Source organism: Callithrix jacchus, chromosome 17 (assembly GCF_049354715.1).
Source record: "Callithrix jacchus isolate 240 chromosome 17, calJac240_pri, whole genome shotgun sequence".
In the NCBI taxonomy this organism is placed as follows: Eukaryota; Metazoa; Chordata; class Mammalia; order Primates; family Cebidae; genus Callithrix; species Callithrix jacchus.
In genome coordinates this window covers 40,333,485-40,354,193 of record NC_133518.1, presented here as the reverse complement: position 1 = coordinate 40,354,193, position 20,709 = coordinate 40,333,485, and the positions used below count along the sequence as shown (strand labels likewise).

The 20,709-nt window shown below is 36.7% G+C and overlaps 1 long non-coding RNA gene across 3 annotated transcripts in view; it reads left to right on the top strand.

The window, feature by feature from the left end:
* The first annotated feature begins 3,106 nt into the window (after positions 1-3,106).
* The window catches only part of LOC128929968 (uncharacterized), a 508,389-nt gene continuing 490,786 nt past the window's right edge, over positions 3,107-20,709 (top strand). For all 3 annotated transcript variants that reach the window (XR_013528585.1, XR_013528583.1, XR_013528584.1), the window contains exon 1: positions 3,107-3,458. This is a non-coding gene — a long non-coding RNA (uncharacterized LOC128929968). The remainder of the gene's footprint in view (positions 3,459-20,709) is intronic.

The window sequence follows — 20,709 nt, the reverse complement described above, 5'->3', positions numbered from 1 at the left end:
TTTTATTTATTTTCCAAATAAATAGCAAATTCTTCAAATACTATTTATGGACTAAATAATTAGCATAATGATTTGAATTGCTGCCTTCATAATATAAAATATTATGCTGGGCAGGTATCTAAACAAGAAATTTCATTATTGGCCAATCTTTTTTCTGCCAAGTATTGTAAGGAATGCAAATAATCTTGGAAACTTGAGTGGGCATCAGAATCACCTGGACATCTCATTGAATTCATAGTCCCCATTGAATTCACAGAAGAAACAGCATGTACAAAGACCCAGAGGCATGAGCAATGTGGTTTGGGAAATTCAGAATTTTTAGTATAGTTAAAAGTTTAAGTTTAGGAAAAAGATTACAAACATTATTAGAAAGTCCATAACAAAATCAATGAAAAAAATACCATAATTAAAATACGACTCTCCAATAGAAGCATGACATTTACTTATTATGATTTGTTTTAGATAATCTATACCAGGACCTAGTTTTGCCCTTTTTTATTTTGTATAGGCCAGTATATTTAAGTACAGTGTTTTAAGAAGCCTTTTACTTTTACTCATTATTATTAGCTTTTTAAAGTAAACATTATCATTTATATTTCTGTAGTTTTCATCTTTCTTCTGGGAAGAAGAAATACTGAGGGGAAAAAAATGCACTGAGATCTCAGTATTTGGATCTACTATTCCCAAATTTCTGTTTTAATTTTCTGATAAGAAAACTCTTTTAAAACTTCTCTCTCTCTCTCTCTCTCTCTCTCTCTCTCTCTCTCTCTCTCTCTCTCTCTCTCTCTCTCTTTTCCCAAGCAGAACTTAAACACAAGATTATGTGATAGTGGGAGGTAGTGCATACATGCTGACAGATTGTATATATTACAGTTTTTATTACTAACTTTTTCATCTTCAATGTTGACTTTTTTAAGGCAAATACAGTGTCCTGTGTGCTGAAACATGTCAAAATGTTGCTTAATTATGATTAGATCTTTCAATTATGATTATGAACACTAATTCAAAATAATAAACACCCAGAAATAAATCTAGGCACTTATAGTCAACTCATTTTCACAAAGGCCTCAAGAACATACACTGGTGGAAAGGACAGTCTATTCAATAAATGGTACAGGAAAAATTGGTTGTTCATCTGTAGAAGAACAAAACTACATCCCTCTCTCTCACCATATGCAAAAGTTAAGTGAAAATGGATTAAAGTCTTAAATCTAAGACCTGAAACTGAAAATACTAGAAGAAAACTTTGGATAAGCACTTCAGGTGATTAGTTTGGGCAGAGATTTGTTGCTTAACACCTCAAAAATACAGGCATATTTACGAGAAGCTGGGAAAGAGAACTGGGCAGAAGGGAAAGAGAGAGTTTGGTTAATGGTACAAAAATATAGTTAGATAGAAGGAATAAAATTTAGTATTTTATAATAAGGTGACTATGGTTAAGGTGGCTATAGTTAAAAATAATAATTTATTGTATATTTCAAAATAACTAGAAAAGTGGAATTGGAATGTTCCTAACACAGAGAAATAATACATGCTTGAGATATTCCTAACACAAGGAAATTATACATGGTTAGTGATTAGGATACTCTGATTATTCTGATTTGATTATCACACATGGTATGTTTGTATAAAAATATTACATTTGCCTTATAAATACTTACAAATGTTTTTTAATCAAAAAATTAACAACAAAAATTCCACTTTTATGTGAAACACCTCTTTTTATTCTCTTTTTCCATTTCCTTCCTACCAGGCAAGAAAAACACCTTCAAAACTTATTTTGAATTAAGTCAGCATCATTTTTGAGGTTTAATCATTAAGATGTAATTTAAGTGCCGTAGTGTGTACTTTTAAATTGCTGATTGAAATCCACACTTATCAATGAAATCTTTTGTAAGCATCATGCTTCTCTATACCAAACCCCCCCAAAAAAAGCGCACATTGTTTTACATTAACTAATACAATCAACATACTATTCTACAACTCCAAAATATGCATTGAAAGCAATTTAATTTTTGTCATTGTTGTGGGGCGATTGCCTGTTTAAGGGTATTTCTTTTCCAATATTGCATGCAGATATGGAACTCAGATCATGAGAAAATAGGGCAAGGCATGTGAGAGAATGCTGTTTATGATGATTGGTGGCATTCAGAGCCTACATTGGAACATAATGCCAAATTGACTTTGGAGAAATATACAACTTGTGACGCTTTGGACATTTTCCATATCCATTGGTGCCAGACCCTGGAGGGGGTGGGAATTCTGGGCCACGTCAAAGTAAACAAGTCAATAGAAAAAGCAATGATTAGAAAGACTGACCCCTGAACCATGACATCTCTGAGTTCCCAAGAGCGTCAACAACCCAAGTTTGACAAACACTTCAATCCTCCTGGTGACATGTAATTTTGGGTGTTGATCACTCAAAGGCTGTTGTTGTTTATATCTAGAAGTTCAAATCTGGGAGGATGCCAAAAGTTTTGCTGTTATGATGTGTGGGGTATATTAGTTGGCATTGCTGGCTTGAGAAATCTATTGCTCTGTAGTAGAGAAGCTGCTTGTTTATCATTTTCTCATCTCGCTCTGGAAAAAATAAGTGTGACTAGTTTCTGGAAAGAAACTATCTATCCATCTATAGTTTATATACATATAGTTTATATATATATAATATATAATATGTATTATATATTATATATATATATTCTTTCTCTTCCAGCAGACTTGGAAAGGAAATCAGAGAGTGGTTCTCTCGGCACTGACATGCCCAGACAAGACAATGGCACATTTGAAATAAAAAACTGCAGAAAGACTGATGACAATCACTTACTTAGGCACCAAATGCTGGAGTTGTAGCTTAGGTTGAAGGTGTGAAGGTGTCTGACACTGCCTTTTTAGTCTTTCTTTTTATTAAGAGAAGGCAAATAGGCTGTGATTTTTTTTTTCTGGAAAAGTATTAGAACCTTGTTAATTATGGTAGAATGAACATGGGCAGGAAAAGGAAAAACATAATTTCAAGTATAATGGTGCATGCTGGAAACACATATTGGCAAGCATACGGGGTTCTGGCATCTGGACAGAAGCCTTCATAACCATCTGCTTTCTCAGAGGTTACTTTGGCAATTTTTGCAGCAATTCCAGTGATTCACAGGTCTGGGCTAAGAATCTTCAGCAAGCAGCTAAAGAGGGCACAGGAACATAGAGGCAGTTACTCAAGAGCTTCCGTCCACACATTAGTTTCATTGTTCTGGGTATTATGTCACTTTAAGATGGTCTATGTGCCAGTCTTTCACTGTGATGGCAGCAGATGTTACTTCATGCTAATATTTTTTACCCATTTTATTCACCAGGTGATACTCAGTTTTGGCCTTGGGAATGAATTCCCTCTGTTGACTCCATAAGATGTGAGGAATGTGTGAAAAGACTTGAGTTCTGGTGTGTTCTGAAGCGTGAAGACCTAACAGGTAACCTTCAGCTCTACTTGGCTTTCTCATTCTTCCTGATGTTCCTGGGAATTTTAGAAATTCCTCCAGTGGTTTCAGTAACATTCTAATAAAAACTTATGAGACCAGTCATTTAACAGAGGACCATTATGGCTAATTATAAAGTAAAATATTGACTAGCATAATGTATTATAGATTAAATCTTTATATTACATTTTTATTATAAAATACTACTGGTTGAGTATCTATAATGTGTCAGCTAATGGGATAAACATTTTAAATGTAAAAGATTAATACAAAGATGTAAATGGAAGAGCTTGTGGGTGAGAATAAAAATGGTACAGCCCTCTCAGAAGGGCCATTTGTTGGTGTTATCAGCATCTTAAATGCATGTGCCCTGTAACGACTCCCTCCTTCCTTGTTGCTTTACTAGAACTCCATTCTATCTATGCTATAGAAATATTGCCATATATACATAAAGCTGTATATGCTAATTGTAAGATTATTTGTAATGAATAAAAATCAAAAGCAACCTAAATGTTGATAAATAGGAAAACTGTTACATGCATTTTGGAAATGCCATACTATGAAACATCACAGAACTATTTTAAAACATGAGACAGATCCGTAAGGACTGATGTGGAAAAATGTTCATGGCCAACTTTTTCAGTTAAAAAAACACACCCTTATTTTAGAATGGTATGTAGAGCATATTCCTATGTTTTTGTTAAAGACACCCCCATATATATATATATATATATATATATAGTTAAATCTGTAAATGCATACAAGTCATCTGTTATGAACTGAGTGAATCTTTGTGTCTCTCCAAAATTTAAATGTTGAGGCCCTAACCCCGTTTTGGGAGACAATTAGGGTTAAATGGGATCATGAGGATGGGGCCTCATGATGGGATTAGGGCCCTTATAAGAAGAGGAAGAGACTAGAGCTCTCTCTCTCTCCGTCATGTGACGGAAGCAAGAAGGCAGGCTTCTGCAAGCCAGGAAGAGAGCCTGCATCAGAATTCAACCATGCTGGCACCCTGCTGTCAGAACTGTGAGAAATAAATGACTGCTGTTGAAGCTCCCCAGTCCATAGGTTTTTCAGTAGCAGCCTTAGCTGACGAAGACAATATAAGATTCCAGATAGACTCTATTGCATGACTATCTGTGAGATGAGGTGGGAAGAGGGATACATTCTCCCTTGTCCAGCATATACTTCTTTATTGTTTGAATATTTGTCAAGTATGCATTATTTTATAGTTGAGGTAGGGAGGAGGGAGGAGGGGAGGAAAGAAAAGAGAAAGGAAAAAAGAAAACAACTGCTGTGAAGCCCCAAAGTCCACATTGGTTTTTCATGAATTATTCTGTTTACCATTTGCAGAATATTAAGTTACCAATTTCTAAAGCCACTTCCTCCTTGGATGACCTTAACGGCAGGTGGGGGCAGGCAGGGGAACCTCTCACACTCTCAGCTCCTCCTAGAAAATAAATGGGCTTTACAGAAGACACTAGTATGTTTTATGAAGCATTTTCAAATATATTGTTGAAGGAAACTTAAATGGGATATTAAGTTGTAATTAGATTGTATTTACCTTTTAGGGGAGTAAACTTTTTAGGGGAGTAAAAGGGAAATTAGATTGCATTCCCTTTTTAGACTTTAGATTCTAAAGTCATGTCTCTCCTGGCTACTTTGTCATTTTATGTTTTTTTCCTAGATTATGACCTACTGGAGTCCTCTAACACATTTATTTATCTCTTACACAGAGCCATCAGTGTTAACCTGTTCCCTTTTGTCTCAAAGTGTTTGGCTTTCGTTTTCCCCCTAAAATAGATGTAGACTGTTTAATTTTGGTTTTGATCTTTAGAGAAATTCCACGAGACACTCTTGGCTCTAAAACATCTAGAGAGCCTGGGTCTTCAGAAATCTTCTCATGGTTTTGGTGAAGGCTATAAATGAATTATCTCCAAGATGGTTTGCAGAGTAGATCATGTGAAAAGTTGAAAGAAAGAAAAACAAATCACAATATCAGACCCTAACTCAAATTCACAAATTGAAATTTTGAGGGGATCATGTATAACAGTCTTTTTAAAGCAAAATTCCTGAATTAATCTTTGTGTATCTTGCTGAAGACTAATAGGAAATAAATCATCTGGTATTTATCACAAAATCCCATGAATGAGACCACAAAGACAAGTATCTTCAACTTTCTGGTGAAGCACGTATTGGCGTGCAAGCTTTGTCTATAAAATGTGTCTCTTGCTTATGACAGGATGTAGGGATTATGAGTAAGACAAATGCCAGATGTAGGGAAGGATGGTCAAGTGTTGCAAATGGAGAGAAAGTTTTGGCTTAAGAAAGTCTGTAAAGGACCCTTCTCTCAAACAGAGGTACCAATATTATCTGTTCTCATACTTGAGTGAGCATCTGAAAACTAATCACATTTTATAAACTATGTGACTCAAAAGTGCCTCTTTCTTTGGGCTCTCAAAGATCTGAAGCTGTTGCAGGGATTTCTGTTACTGGTTTTGAATAGCTTTTAAACAAAAATCAGATTCCTCGTTTCTAAATAATTTTTATCTGTAATAGATTATTAGAGCTACAAAGAAATGTTCAACAAAATCTCCTATCCTTAGAGGTTTCAAATAGTGGAAGTGGTATAAGATGGTGAATGTCAGAAACATACATTTTGATTTATTTGTTAATGTAAACTCCTAATTAGTTTTCAGTTATCTAAAAACTACAGAGGAAGAGTCTATGTCATATAAACCGATACTTATTTTTCTATTTTAAAAAGGTGTTTTATGGAAAATTCCAAACATACTCAAAAGTTGAGAGACTAATGCCATGCAGCTGAGTACCTGTTAACTAACTTCATTGATTAACAACACCTTGCCATTTGTTTCCACCTGTGCCCCATTTTTTCTGGAGTATTTGAAACTCCAACATAATATTTCACTATAAAAAAGACATTGAAAACAAAGATTATCTACTGACTTATTATTTGAAACCCCAAATTGTTTTATATTTTATATCTTGCCTCCACGATAAAGTTGGAGAGGGATAACATGGGGAGAAATGCCAGATATAGGTGATGGGGAGGAAGACAGCAAACCGCATTGCCATGTATGTATCTATGCAACCACCTTGCATGTTCTTCACATGTACTCCAGAACCTAAAATGCAATTATATGTATATATACACACACATATATATATACACATATATATATATAATATAAAACCAGCCTATGCACTCCAAATGATCAGAAGATTTTTAAAAAAGTAAATATAGTATAGAGAACAAAAGAATAAAAGAATAATTTTTAAAGATGTGCATCATACAAAATGCAAAAACTAAAAGGCTGGAACAAAAAAAAATGTGAGCGAGCTTACAAAATAAAATAGGTTAAACCGAGAAAAGCAAATATTTATGAAAATAAATCTAAATGGGGTTTATGTTCTAGCAGAGACAGTCTCACATTCACAAATGAAAAAAATTCAGTGAAGTATAAATATAGTGATATAGAAAGGCTAGCATCACTTTTGTTTAGCATTGTATTTTAGAACTTAACCAATGCAATAAAATTTAAAAATATGCAGATTTGATTACTGAAAACACAGCAAAATAAATTGAAGAAGTTATGACCAATAAAAAGAAATAATAAAGTGAACAACATAAGATTATCATAAGAACCATCAATAAAATAAGCTATAATTTAAAAAATAATATATGTTAAAGTCCTTTTAAAAGCAAAATTATAGTCTATAAATGTTTACTTTTTAAACTGTTATTTGGTTTTTAAAAAATAATACAGTCACATAACATACAAATTTTTAACTATAGTATTGTTCATTAGCTAAGAAATAGTCAAGAACAATCAAAATAATTTTAAATATTTGCTTATTCTGTCCATAACTGAGAAAAATAGAGTTATCCATAAGATAATTATGTTCATTTATTTTTTTGTAATTCTCTTACCCAGGAAAGTCCTCAAAAATATAAAAGGTGTTTACTGGATTTCCTCCATTTAATTATAGCTCTAATTAATAATGCATTAACAATCAATTTAGTATTGAAAAGTGTTTCAAAGTCCTTCAAACACAATGCTGACTATTGTGTTTCTCATTTATCTACTCATTTGGTTTCAAGAAGACTGATCGACTCAGCAGCCTACTTACAAATACTGGTACTTCTTGCTTTTTCTACACTTAAATGGAGTTCTCAATTGTTTACTTGTTCCAAGTCCTCTAGCCTGCGGAGATGACTTTGATCATTTGGATTTAAATAAAGTTGCTTCAACTCCTATAATGAAACACTAGAAAACCCTGTGAGAAATTCTTTTCCATCTCAATATTTCAGGGGATCTTTGTGGGATTCAAATTCATTATCATCTCCTCTTGCTCTACTTCTCTGTGTCTACTGAGCTCCCCACTCTTGGGCATGCTGTTATTTTGCTGCCTACCATTGTTCCATACTGGAGCCTGTCCAGATTGTTTCACCTCCAAAGGACCATCCTCACAAGACTGCATGATCAGCCAACTTTTACTGGTGTTTTGGGAGGAATCCAAGAATAATTGTTTTATAACTGCCTCGATTGAATTTGGCACATCCCAGTACCCTGCCCACCTACAGATGCCCAGCTCCACCCACAGAGGGCTGTGGCACTCAGTTACTTTGCAGGGCATTTTCCTCTGCTTCTCTTGCCTAGACCCTTTGTTGTGCCCCTGCCCTTGAAGCTTGAACTTCTTACGTATTCTGCTGAATCCTTCAATTCTCTTTGACTGACTTATCTGACTGATGGACTGTGCCTGAATGCTTCACCTTTTGTATTCAGAAAACAGTTTTTCTAAACCCACAGCGTGTCAGAAGGAGAAAAACATGTCATTCTCCCAGGAGTTGGGGACTGTAGTCGGGTGCAGCTTTAAATGGCAATTTTTGTCTTCTTGGCTACAGATGTTTTCATCTTTATCTTTCTCTCTTCTCTCTCCTCGCTCTCTTCACCTCTCTATTTTTCAAACCACTCATCCATATACAGAGTATTACTATATGTATGAACAAGGGCAAGCTCACATACACTTAAACCATTCCTTGGCTGTTCCTGAGCTCCCATCTCCAGAAAGCACATAAGAAAATATGACGTGGGCAAGTTAGGCTTCCTTGTAAACGTGGGAAAAGTCTCGTATGTGTTGCTTCCCACACATGCTCCTCTGGATGATAAAGAAGAGGGATTCTATGAAAATTGTTTTATGCTGGGGAGGCCGTAAATTGTCAGAAGACTTCACAGAACGATAGAGTCTGGAGACAGAGCAAGAGAGAGGAGCCAAGAAAGGCATCCCTTTATAACATGGCCATTTTCTTACGTTTTCTTTACATACTATAACAATGTAAGCTTATTTTATTGTTAGAGAGCCCACTTAATTTTTCAATAGTCTTATCAAAATTTGACTCTATAGCACCCACTCATTGAATGCTTGGGGTCTATTCTCTGGAGTCTTACAAAGTAAGTTTATTCATTCTTTCAAAGAACAGCCTTTCAAATATTTGAAAACAATTCTCCCAATTTCTCCATAAAGTCATCTTTTCTCAGGCTACATATCTTTTGTTTCTTCAACAATTCCTTTTATTTAGTATCGTCCAGACCCCTTACTTTCCCTACTGTCGTACTTTGGAGTCATTCCATTTCGTCACTGTACACTCTCAAAGTGCCTTATCTAGCAGAACAACTCGTACAAAATAGATGGATAAATGCTGACAGAATTTAATTTAACCAAGCATCATACTATATCCAGTGCTGGGTCTATCTTTCATCTGGACATTACAGTTTTATTAATACAACATAAGATTGTATTAGCTTTATTATAAATCACATTGACTTATAGTGTAATGTCTCCTAACCTTGTTTTTATACTCTTAAATTCCTTCGTTTGCATTTGGTTATCTGATTTCCTGAATCTAAATGCAAAATTTTAAGTTTATAGATTTCGTTTTGTTGATTTTATCCCATCTTTTCACCCTTTTGAAATTCAGAATTTCAATCTCATTATCAAAAATATCAGCTTTTCCACCATTAGTTGAGCCATTTATAAATGCATTAGGTTTACCTTTTGTCTCTATCCAAGGCTTTGTTTCTTAAGGTAACAGTTCCTCTCAGTTATGGACTTGTTACACTTTCTTTGCTTCTGGCTCTGGCTGGCATTGTAGGACCACATGCCTTTTGGGAAGACTGCAGGATATATATCAGATCTGATCATACACATGCATAGTCAGGCACCATGTGGCATCTGTGGAGTTGTCCTCCCAGCTTCCCACCTGTATGTGTCTTTTAAGCATCCACATACACAGATTCTCACTTCTTCTGTCACTCAGTACTCCCAAGAGCATAACCACTGCCATCTGTTTCCAGGCTTCAGGCCTGGATATTGCTGTGGCTGAAGCCTCTAATTTTCCTGTGCTCTGGTCTCTTCCAGGCTCTCCTGCTACTGCTATTTCCCTGAATCACTCAGGGTGCCAAGGTTCAGTAGGAAAGTAGAGGGAGAATATCTCCTAATTTCAGTGTTTTGTGTACCCTCTCATGTGACCGTATTTTTGTAGAAGCTGCTTGTATTAGTTTTTCTTTTTCATTGTGATAATGCTGTCCCACAAACAATATCAACATATGTGTGTTTTACAAAAATCAGCATTGAATTTTGACTTATGGATTCATGGATTGGCTATGACTCTACTGGACTCGGGTGGCTGGACTGAGCTTGTAGGTTGCAGTTTGCATTCACATTACTCCATAAATCATCTGCTTCAGATTCAGCAGTTACTTGGGGTAGGTGCTTCTGACAGAAATGGCAGAAGCTCAGGAGCACTGAGTGGAAACAGATAACACCCCTTAAGACTTCAGAATGCACTGCAACTCATGCGTACATGGCCAAGAAGTGTATATTCTAGTCATAGCCATGGCAAGGACAGGGAAAAATTAATTTTGGAGACAAATCTTTCATTTCTATGTCTTCTTTTTATATACTACATGAGTCTAGAGAAGGTAGGAGAAAATCCCTTTGATAAACACCATATTAGAATTACCTCTTTACTATGAGCAAAAGCTTTGTTAATGCTTCAGATCAATTTTTCCTCAACCTTTATGATTATATTTTTTGAGATGGAGTCTTGCTTTATCACCCAGGTTGGAGTGATGTGGCACGATTTCAGCTCACTGCAACCTCTGCTTCCTGAGTTCAAGCGATTCTAGTGCCCCACCCTCCCAAGTAGCTGGGATTACAGGTGTGGCCACCATGCCTGCCTAATTTTTTTTTTTTTTGAGATGGGGTTTCGCCATGTTGGCCTCAAACTCCTGGCCTCAAGTGATCTGCCTGCCTCGGCCTCTCAAAATGCTGGGATTACAGGCTGAGCCACCGTGCCTGGAGTTTTTCCTCTCCCTTTGACATGTTTTCTCTTCCTGAGAGCATCCTAGCAAAGACCACAGCAGGGCCACCTCACCAGTTAACCAGACATGCCCCAACAGTTTGAAATAGCAATAGGCATATTTAGGCTCAAGAAGGGAAAGTTTTGGGTCCCTTTGATACATTCTAAATCAATCTATTTATGGAAAGAGGTGAGACTCCATACTGTACAATTGTAAAGCAACTTCGTTTTCTCTCTGCTTCTTTTCCACTCTTTCCTCTAGGTTGGAAGCAGGAAGGGAGAAGAGGTAAGGGCTGAGAAAGTTTATTTTTGGCTGGTACCAAGGAAATCTGGTATTGGTTTCTCTTGGCCTTGGCAGATATTTAAAGCTGAAATTTTGTCTTGTGGGAGCACCTGTGGGCATCTTTCCTCGATGCCCAAACTGCAAATCCCTAACACGGTAGGAACCTCTCCTGCAAATGGCTGTTTATATTCATGCCCAGTGTTCCTTCTGCCGAAATAGCCCTACTCTTGGCTTGGGTCCCAGGCAGCCAGCCCTTCAGTGGGTTTCACATTTGGATTTAGACACACACATATACACTCCTTTGATCTGCTGTCAGTGTTTTGTTGGAAATCAGAAAATAATACCCCAAGATGAGGGCCTCAGAAGCAGTCTCAGAAGCAAAATATTTCTCTGACCTTCTTCTATCCATCTGTTTCTCAGTCCCATTCTCCCCTGAAACGAGTTGTGGAAACTAGAAACTGTCTTCTTCAAGGCTGGTCAGAGAAACTAGAACTCCTTTTCCCCCAAATCAGTCATAAAACCTACAAATATTACCCTAACTTTCTCTGTCTCGTTGAATCTAAATCTCATTATGGGTCTTATGTATCTGGGTGTTAAGATCTCTTATTATTACATTAATCCTTTTACCCTTGTATCCTTGTAGCTTTGAAATCTATTTTATTAATTGTGAGAATTGCAACTTCTGCTTTTTATTTATTTATTTTTGCTCTCCATTTAATTGGTAAGTTTTTTTCCAACCCTTTATTTTGAGTCTTTGTGTATCTTTAGATATACCGTTAGATTTTGTCTGTATCTTTTGATTGTGGGATTTAGTCGATTGAAATTTAGGGTTACTGCCATTTGATATTAACTGGCTATTTTATCCTTTCGTTTGATGTAAATTCTTCTTTATGTTAATGCTCTTTACTTTTTGGTGTATTTTTAGAAAGGCTCATACTGGTTGTTCCTTTCTATGTATAATGCTTCTTTTAGAAGTTCTTGTAAAGCAGCCTGGTGGTAATAAAATCTCTGAGTACTTGCTTGTTCCTAAAAGATTTTATTTTTCTTTCAATTGTAAAGCTTAAATTGGCAGGATATGAAATTCTGGGCTGAAAGTTCTGTTCTTTAAGTATATTGAATATTGGCCCCCACTCTCTTCTAGCTTGTAGGGTTTCCGCTGAGAGATCTGCTGTAAACCTAATAGGCTTCCCTTTATGGGTAACCCGATCTTTCCCTCTGGCTGCCCTTAATATTTTCTCCATCATTTCGATCCTGGTGAATCTAACGATTATGTGCCTTGGGGTTGGTCTTCTTGAGGAATATCTTTGTGGTGTTCTCTGTATTGCCTGGGGTTGAATAGTGTCCTGCTTTGCTAAGTTAGGAAAATTTTCCTGGATAATATCCTGAAGAATATTTTCCAGCTTGAATTCATTCTCTCCATCACATTCAGGTACAGCAATCAAACGTATATTACGTCTTTTCACATAGTCCCATATTTCTTGGAGACTTTGCTCATTCCATTTTATCCTTTTTTCTCTATTCTTGTCTTGTCATTTTATTTCATTAAGTTGATCTTCGACCTCTGATATCCTTTCTTCTGCTTGATCCATTTGGCTGTTTAAGCTTGTACATATTTCACTAAGTTCTCGTGTTGTATTTTTCAACTCCATAAGTTCATTTGTATTCCTCTCTATATTGTCTATTCTTTTCATCATTTCATCGAACCTTTTTTCAAAGTTCTTAGTTTCTTTACATTGGGTTAGAACAAGTTCCTTTAACTCCCAGAAGTTTCTTATCATCCACCTTTTAAAGCCTACTTCAGATAATGGAACACAGTCCTTTTCCATCAGGGCTTGTTCTGTTACTGATGAGTCCTTTTCCATCAGGGCTTGTTCCGCTGCTGATGAGTCCTTTTCCATCAGGGCTTGTTCCGTTGCTGATGAGTCCTTTTCCATCAGGGCTTGTTCGGTTGCTGATGAGTCCTTTTCCATCAGGGCTTGTTCCGTTGCTGATGGGTTCTGATTTTGAGTATACTCGGCCTTCTTAGGCTGTTTTTTTCCCTTCATTGTAGATGAACCGCCTTTCTAATTAGGTTTCTGAGTCGAAGTCCGACTTATTGATTCCCGGTGCTGGGATCCGAGCAACCCACTGTGGCGGCCTAAATAGCAGCGATAAGACTGATGGTGCTCTTCTGCCCGGGAATATCTGGTCTGGCTTCCCTCTTGAGTCCGCAACAAGCAGCTCTGACTTCCCGGAGCTCCAAACTCCGGTCAGTAGGGGAAGCAGTCCCGTTGGCTCTGCATGAAGAGCTGCTGCGCCGAGACGCCGGCACAACTGCTGCGGCGGCCACAAGAGTCACACTGGCGACCCGTCGGGCTCCTCCACTGGGAATCAGCTGATCCGTGAGTGATGAAAATTCGTCTAAAAGTGTGGCGTTGTCTTGTTCTCTGAGCTTTCACTGGGAGCTACAATCCCGAGCTGTTATGATCAGCCATCTTGGATCTTCCTTCTACCTTTCTGTGGAAAAACTGGCCATAAAGAAAATTATCTAACTTACCTTGTTTGAATTTAGGTCCCAAGACCCTCATTCCAGAGAGCTTGCTACCCCATTCCCAGAAAGAAGGAATACTGTTTAGAGAGGCCAAGAAGAATCTAGCCAGACAGGCCTTGCTGGATTTCCCCACTCAATCTGTTAGATCAAATTCTTTTTATCCAGTTATATTTCTACATGGCTATTCATACTTTGTTGAACCTAAGCATAAAAATGGACAATTTACCCTGTATCTTCGAGACTTCATTTTGAAGGCTCCTGTACACCATTAATGATAATTTTTATGCCTTTTTAAAAAATAATTAATCTGCCTTCATGAGTTGATTTTTCAGCAAATCTTTTAAGGGAAAAGGAGAAGCTTTACTTCCACTCCTACAGTTCCCAGTTACTGCCTCTTTATTATTGTCACAAAGGGGTTTTAGCTAGTACTATTTCAAAAGTGAGATGCCATTTTACTGTAAAACCTAAATTCCAAAGGGCTATGTTGAGTAGTCCCCAAGAAACGCCTCTTCTCATGTGACTGAGGTCAGAGAAAAAGATTCCATTCTCTTCCCATCTTATTCCCGCCACAAACTGGGCAGTGATACAGGTAGAGGGGAAGGGGTATGTGAGCATAACTGCTGCAGCACACTGATGATTTTCTCCACTGAGTCTCTCATGTCCTCTTGCAAACCCTCAAGGTGTGTTTTGGCTGGCAACTGCAGAGCGTGTTTTTGGCCTCTCCTTTTTCAAGTCTTTCATAAATGGTCTAGTACCCTTATATTTTTGGAATGTGGAGAAACCTGCTATCTACTGCCAGATACTGGCATCTCTTATTGTTAAACCTAGAATTATAAGCTCTTTGAAGTGAGAGATCTGAATATCTCATTTCAAAAATGAGAAAGTCAAGTCTCAGAGAAGTAAAACAAATTTCCCAAGATTATGTACAGCTTTTGCTATAAAAGCCTTCAAGCTATGTACAATATGTGCTAATAACCTATATTTTCTCAAATTTATTACCTTTAAAGTGGCATAATTAAAAATAGAAGGTCAAGGGTTATTGCAGAGGTTAAATAAGTTAATGTATAAAAGGCTTTTAGCAGAACTCGGTACAGAGAAAACACTCTTCTACCTCTTCTTCTTTCCCCAAAGGCCTATGTGACCAAGATTGAGAGTACAGGCAAACAGAGCTAAAAGTCTCATCCACCACCAATCAATTTGGCAAAAATTATCTTCAAAGTTATAAATCCTCATATTATCAAAGAATGAGTGGCAGAAACCTTCCATCCCTGCTGGTGGACTTCCCAATGGCAACGTAATTTCTGCTTTGTCTATGACAGCAAACAATTTAACAAAAACCCATATGTTCTAAAATAAGGGGAGATTTTAAGGTAAAATTGACCATCATTACAATGAAACATAAAATGACCACTAAAACTTCATGGACAAATATAAAAATGTATTAAATCAACAAAAGCAATTTTCAAAACTCTGGTATAGTATGATATCAATTTTGAAAACAAAAAAGAGACTATGTATATTTCATTTCTGGAAGGATAAACCTGCGGTTATGAACCCCAGAGGTTATCTTGTGGTAGCAAGCTATTAGCGACTTTTATTTTTATTCTTAGCTGTGCCTCTCAAACTTTGTAAAATAAACATTTTTATTCTTAAAATAAAAGAAATTGAGTGGAAGATGATTGTGAAGTTGAAGAATAGTGCTAAACTTTAGCACAAGTGAGTTTCGTCAGTAGTGTGTTCTGTTGGCCAGAGGAAGCTCCAACTCCATGGATGTGCAGAAGGTTATGCTCACTGTCTGATACTCTGCCCAGGAGCAATGGCAGAAATGTTGAGAATAAGAGATTCTTTTCAGCAGGAGCAGCTGTTCCATCTGAGCATGAGCCTCCAAGGCTTCATAACATGCTCTGGAAACTGTTGTATAAAAACAGTAAATCTGACAAGAGAAATAAAGGAATGCTTCAAGTCAGTGAAACAGTTGGCAATGGTTGCTTTTCTGGAGAGGCTGAAGAGAAATAATAGGCTCTCCACTCATTTTATTTTTCTTTAAATATGGTAGGATAGAAAATGAGTTGTGGTGTTACATGAAAATTGAGGGGAGAGTAGACCAAGTTCATACACTGTTTCCTTGATCTAGAAGGGTAGAGAATGCCTCTCTCATGGGAGAGGACTTTCCCCGTGTTTTAGTAGAAAAGCATGCAAACTGTATAACCAGCAAATGCTCAAATATTGAAATAATATTTCACAGGTATTGCAGACATTAAATCTTGGTATATTGGATCATTATGAGAGAGGTTCAGACTTCAGCTCCCTTGAAATATATTCTTATTTATAATGACTTAAATTAGGTAATTGTATCTACAGTTTACAGATCTCTCATTTGTTAAAAGATTCATCACACAGAGGTTCCTGTTGAGTTCCTGTCGCAAGAACCAATGTTTTACTAGTGTAGAGGCAAGTGTATGCTCTATATTTTCTGTCTTGATCATGGCAATTAACTGCTGGTCTTTTGTGAAGTATAAGTCAGAGCAGTGTCAGGATAAAGCAAGATTATCACCTGAATTCTACCTTGGAAAAAGCAATCCAAATAGGAAAAGGACAAAGAGATGAGAATGGTAGTGGAGAGATCCATGTCTTGCCAAGAGCAGTGTTTTTCTCAACCGGAGAAAAGATCCAGACCAATTGTCAAAAGAACTCTGTGATGGGGAAGGAGAATAGAACAACTTGGCAGGCAATGATCACAATTGATTCGATGATATTTAAGTGAACCCATAACTATTAAAATGTCACCTCATTCAGAAACTGATCGAGGTTCAGGCTTAAAGGCCAGGAAACTGCAAAGCTGTGATGAAGCTTTCACTACCAATAACTGCCTTGCTTTCAGCTAAATGGCTGAGTGCATCAACGTTTCTTTTTTTTTTTTTTTTTTGAGATGGGATTTTACTGTTATTACCCAGACTGGAGTGCAATGGCATGATCTCAGCTCACCACAACCTCCGCCTTCTGGGTTCAAGCAATTCTCCTGCCTCAGCTTCCCAAGTAGCTGGGACTACAGGTGTGCACCACCATGCCCAGCTAATTTTTGTATTTTTAGTAGAGATGGGGTTTCACCTTGTTGACCAGGATGGTCTCGATCTCTTGACCTCGCGATCTACCTGCCTCACCCTCCCAAAGTGCTGGGATTATATAGGTGTGAGCCACAGCGCCCGGCCCAACATTTCAATCATTGGATTTAATTTGTTAATATGCTTTCCAGATAAAAAGGCTTTTAAAGAATTCAGAACAATCTTCAAGTATTCTTCTTATAATACCTAGCTTTAACCAATTTCAGATATGGAAAATTTAAATAATGTCCCCCATTAAATTGTCATTATTATCCTGACTTAGGGTGTTCTATTGTTTTGGACACTTGGTACAGGAAATAAATTTGTTGACCATTGATCTATTATGATGAGGGGCAGATATACTTAAAGTTGATAATACTTTAGTTCCTATAGGTTTGTGTTCACATTCAGGGTAATGAAATATTAATTAGACCCCTTATCCTGTGAAATGCTAGAAGGAAAATAGTAATTTTAAATGGTATTCATAGCATCAACCACAATGTAACATATCAAAGACATCAATAATATATCAAAGAATTGCATATTAAAATGGTATTTTGTCCCTGAAGAAAAAAAAAACCTGTATTAAAAGCTTTGTAAATTTTTTAATCTTGCAAAAAATTATTTGAGCCCTCAAGGAGAATGAAGTTACAAAAAGACAAAGTATTTTTGATAACCATAGCCTATTTAAGGTCTTATTAAAGTATACCTGGTTAGTAATAAAATGTAAATGTATTAATTTTGGTGAACTGCGTGAGGTTTTGATATATGCTTAAGACTTTTTCCTTTGGTTATAAAAAGTGTGTTTGATAGTGGAGGAATTTTTTTTGCCACAGTATATTCCTATCACTGAGACATAAATGGATGTTTTCAAGGTTCGAATTGAAAATATGTTAATTCTCCAAGCTTTCAGATTTCAGGGAAGATTGTTATTGCCCAGAGAAAAACAAAGAAAATATTAGATTTTTTACACTCTTAAAAACTCAAAATGGTTCCATCATTTAAATAAAGTCAGAAACTTCATATTCTCTGATGCAATGTTTTCACAGATAGATGATCAGGTTTTTTGAAAAACCTTACCAGGTGCTATGTTTTATACAGTACTGTATGTGTTTAGACATGTGGTTAAGCTGATAAAGGGAGTTAAGCTCAGATGTAAATGATCTCATTAATTTTTAAACTATAATTGCAGTTCATTATTCCTTTAAATTTGAACACTCCCAAGTGATTTAAAGTGTCCTGGTATATCAAGAGTATTATGCTTTTGAAACATAACTTTTAATTAGATACATAGGCTTGTAAGAACATCAGATATGAAGGGTTTCTTGACATTGATATATCTGTGTTTTATAGTAAACAGTGGGTAAAATAATACCTGGAAGTTTGTAAATCTGTGTTTTTGTTCTCATGAGAAAGAGATTGTGAGGTGGAGAATTGTGTGCAGGAAGTTTAACAGGGAGTGAGCTCAAAAACAATACTTGTGGAAGATGAAGGAAGCAGGATTGACAGCATGAGAAGATAAGCTTCAAGGTAGATACATCAAAGCTCTCAGATGATTCCACAGCTCTGCAGGAGGAATGGATGTACCCGGGTTATCCTGAATTGGGACGATGAGACTGGGCCCTTGTAACCTGACATCAGCCAGGTAGAGGATGTAGGCCTAGAAGCAGAGGTGCAATTATTCATGAAGTGGCTCTTTTCAGCCCAGGGCAAAGTTCAAAAGAAATCTAGTTTGCGAGCAATCTTTCTTGCAGTTTTGGGGGGTAATTAGTGGGAACAGAATGGGAAGAGCTCCTTCAGGACAATGGGGTATGAATCTTTTACCCAGGGGAAACTTACAAGAAGGAGGTTAGAAAATTAAACTTCAGGCCCATTGCCATCCTTTTCTACTATCAGCTAATACTTCTGCTCTTCTAGGTGACTTACTGGGTGGGGTAATCTAGACCCTTATCTTTGAGTCCTTAGTTATCATGCTGCTTTTAAGTCATGGTTCTTGCACTTTACTGTCAAAATTTCAGAAGAGAGTACAGAGACTCTCCAGTGAATCTGTGGTGCCAAATATGGCTTTCTGATCCTATTATAGCAGCTCTAACCCCTTCTGATCATTAGAATTAGCTACTCTTGCCAGTAAGGAGCTCTTTTCATTGCCTGCTGGTCTCTTGGCACAAGGTACTTGAAATGACAGAGCAAAAGCTGTAGTTAAAACTTTAATGTTCTTTTACAGTGTTTCTGGTGAAAATGTTACTCCACTGGGAGCCAGAATTTTTTTTCCCCAATATGTACCTTAGTTATGCTTTCAACAGGCTGTTCCATTGCTCTATCAGACTGACAGTTTCTAGGTGGTAGCAGTAGGTTCCCTGATATTGCATCTATTGCTACACGTCCTTTGCTATAGAACTGGTTCCCTATTCTGAGGTGATATGTGTGAGTCCCAGGTCAATGAACCAAATATTTTAAGCTTTAGGTAGTGATGCTGAATGAAGCCTTGAGGGAAGAAAACGCAAACCCATACTCAAAATATGTATGGATTCCAGTTAATATGGATGATTCGTTGCCTTTTACGTAGTAGAATGTGATCTGTGTAATACATTTGTTACTAAATGGCTGACTGAGATAAAAGGATGTGAACAGTGCTGTAATAACATGGGAGTTCAGATAACTTTCCAACATACTGGTTTCCTTTCTTTTGGATATATACTCAGCCCTGGTATTGTTAAATTACATGGTAGTTCTACTTTTAGTTTTTCGAGGCACCTCCAAAGTGTTCTCCATAAAAGTTTTGCTAGTGTAGATTCCCACCGAGAGTGTATGAGAGTTTGCTTTTCTCCGCATCTTCAGCTACACTAGTTATTGTCTTCAGGATAAAAGTCATTTTAGCTGAGTGAGATTGTATCTCATTGTAGTTTTGATTTGCATTTCTTTGGTGATCACTGAGCAGTGATCAGCACCTTTTCAAATACCTGCTTGCCATTTGTCTGTCTTCTGTTGAGAAATGTCTATTCAGACCTTCTACATATTTTTTTCCATTTGATTGTTAGACTTTTTTTCTTACTGAGTTGTTCGAGCTTATATATTCAGGTTATGATTCCTTTGTTAGATGCATAGTGTGCAAATATTTTCTCCCATTCTGTGGGCTATCTCTTTACTTTGTTGATTGTTCCTTTGCTATGCAGAAGCTTTTAAACTTGATGTGATCCCTTTTGTTCATTTTTGCTGTGGTTGCCTGTGCTTGTGGGTTATTACACAAAAAAAGTCTTTGCCCAGTTCAATGCTCTAGAGAGTTTATCCAATGTTTTCTTGTAGTAGTTTCATAGTTTCAGGTCTTACATTTAATTCATTAATACATTTTGATTTTACTTTTTGCATATGTTGATAGGAATCTAGGTTCATTCTTCTGCATATACATATCAATTTTTTTCTCAGCACCGCTTTTCGAAAAGACTGCCCTTTCTCCAGTTTATGTTTATTTTGTGGAAAATGAGTTCATTGTAGATTTATAGATCTGTTTCTGGGTTCTCTACTCTGTTCAATGTGTCTATGTGCCTGCTTTTATGCTGGCATCATTTCATTTTGGTTACCACAGCTCTGTAATATAATTTGAAGTCAAGTAATTTGATTCCTTCAGTTTTGTTCTTCTTGCTGAGGATAGCTTTGGCTATTCTGGGACTTTTGTGGCTCCATATAAATTTTCAGATTTTGTTTTAATTTCTAGAAAGAATGTTATTGGCATTTTGCTAGAGACTACATTGAATCTGTAGCTTACTTTCTACAGTATGGAAATTCTAACAATATTAATTCTTCCAATCCATGAACATGAAATAACTGCCAATTTTTTGTGTCCTTTAAAATTTATTTTCATCAATGTTTTATAATTTTATTGTGGGAATCTTCCACTTGTTTGATTAAATTAATATTTGGTATTTAATTTTATTTATAGCTACTGT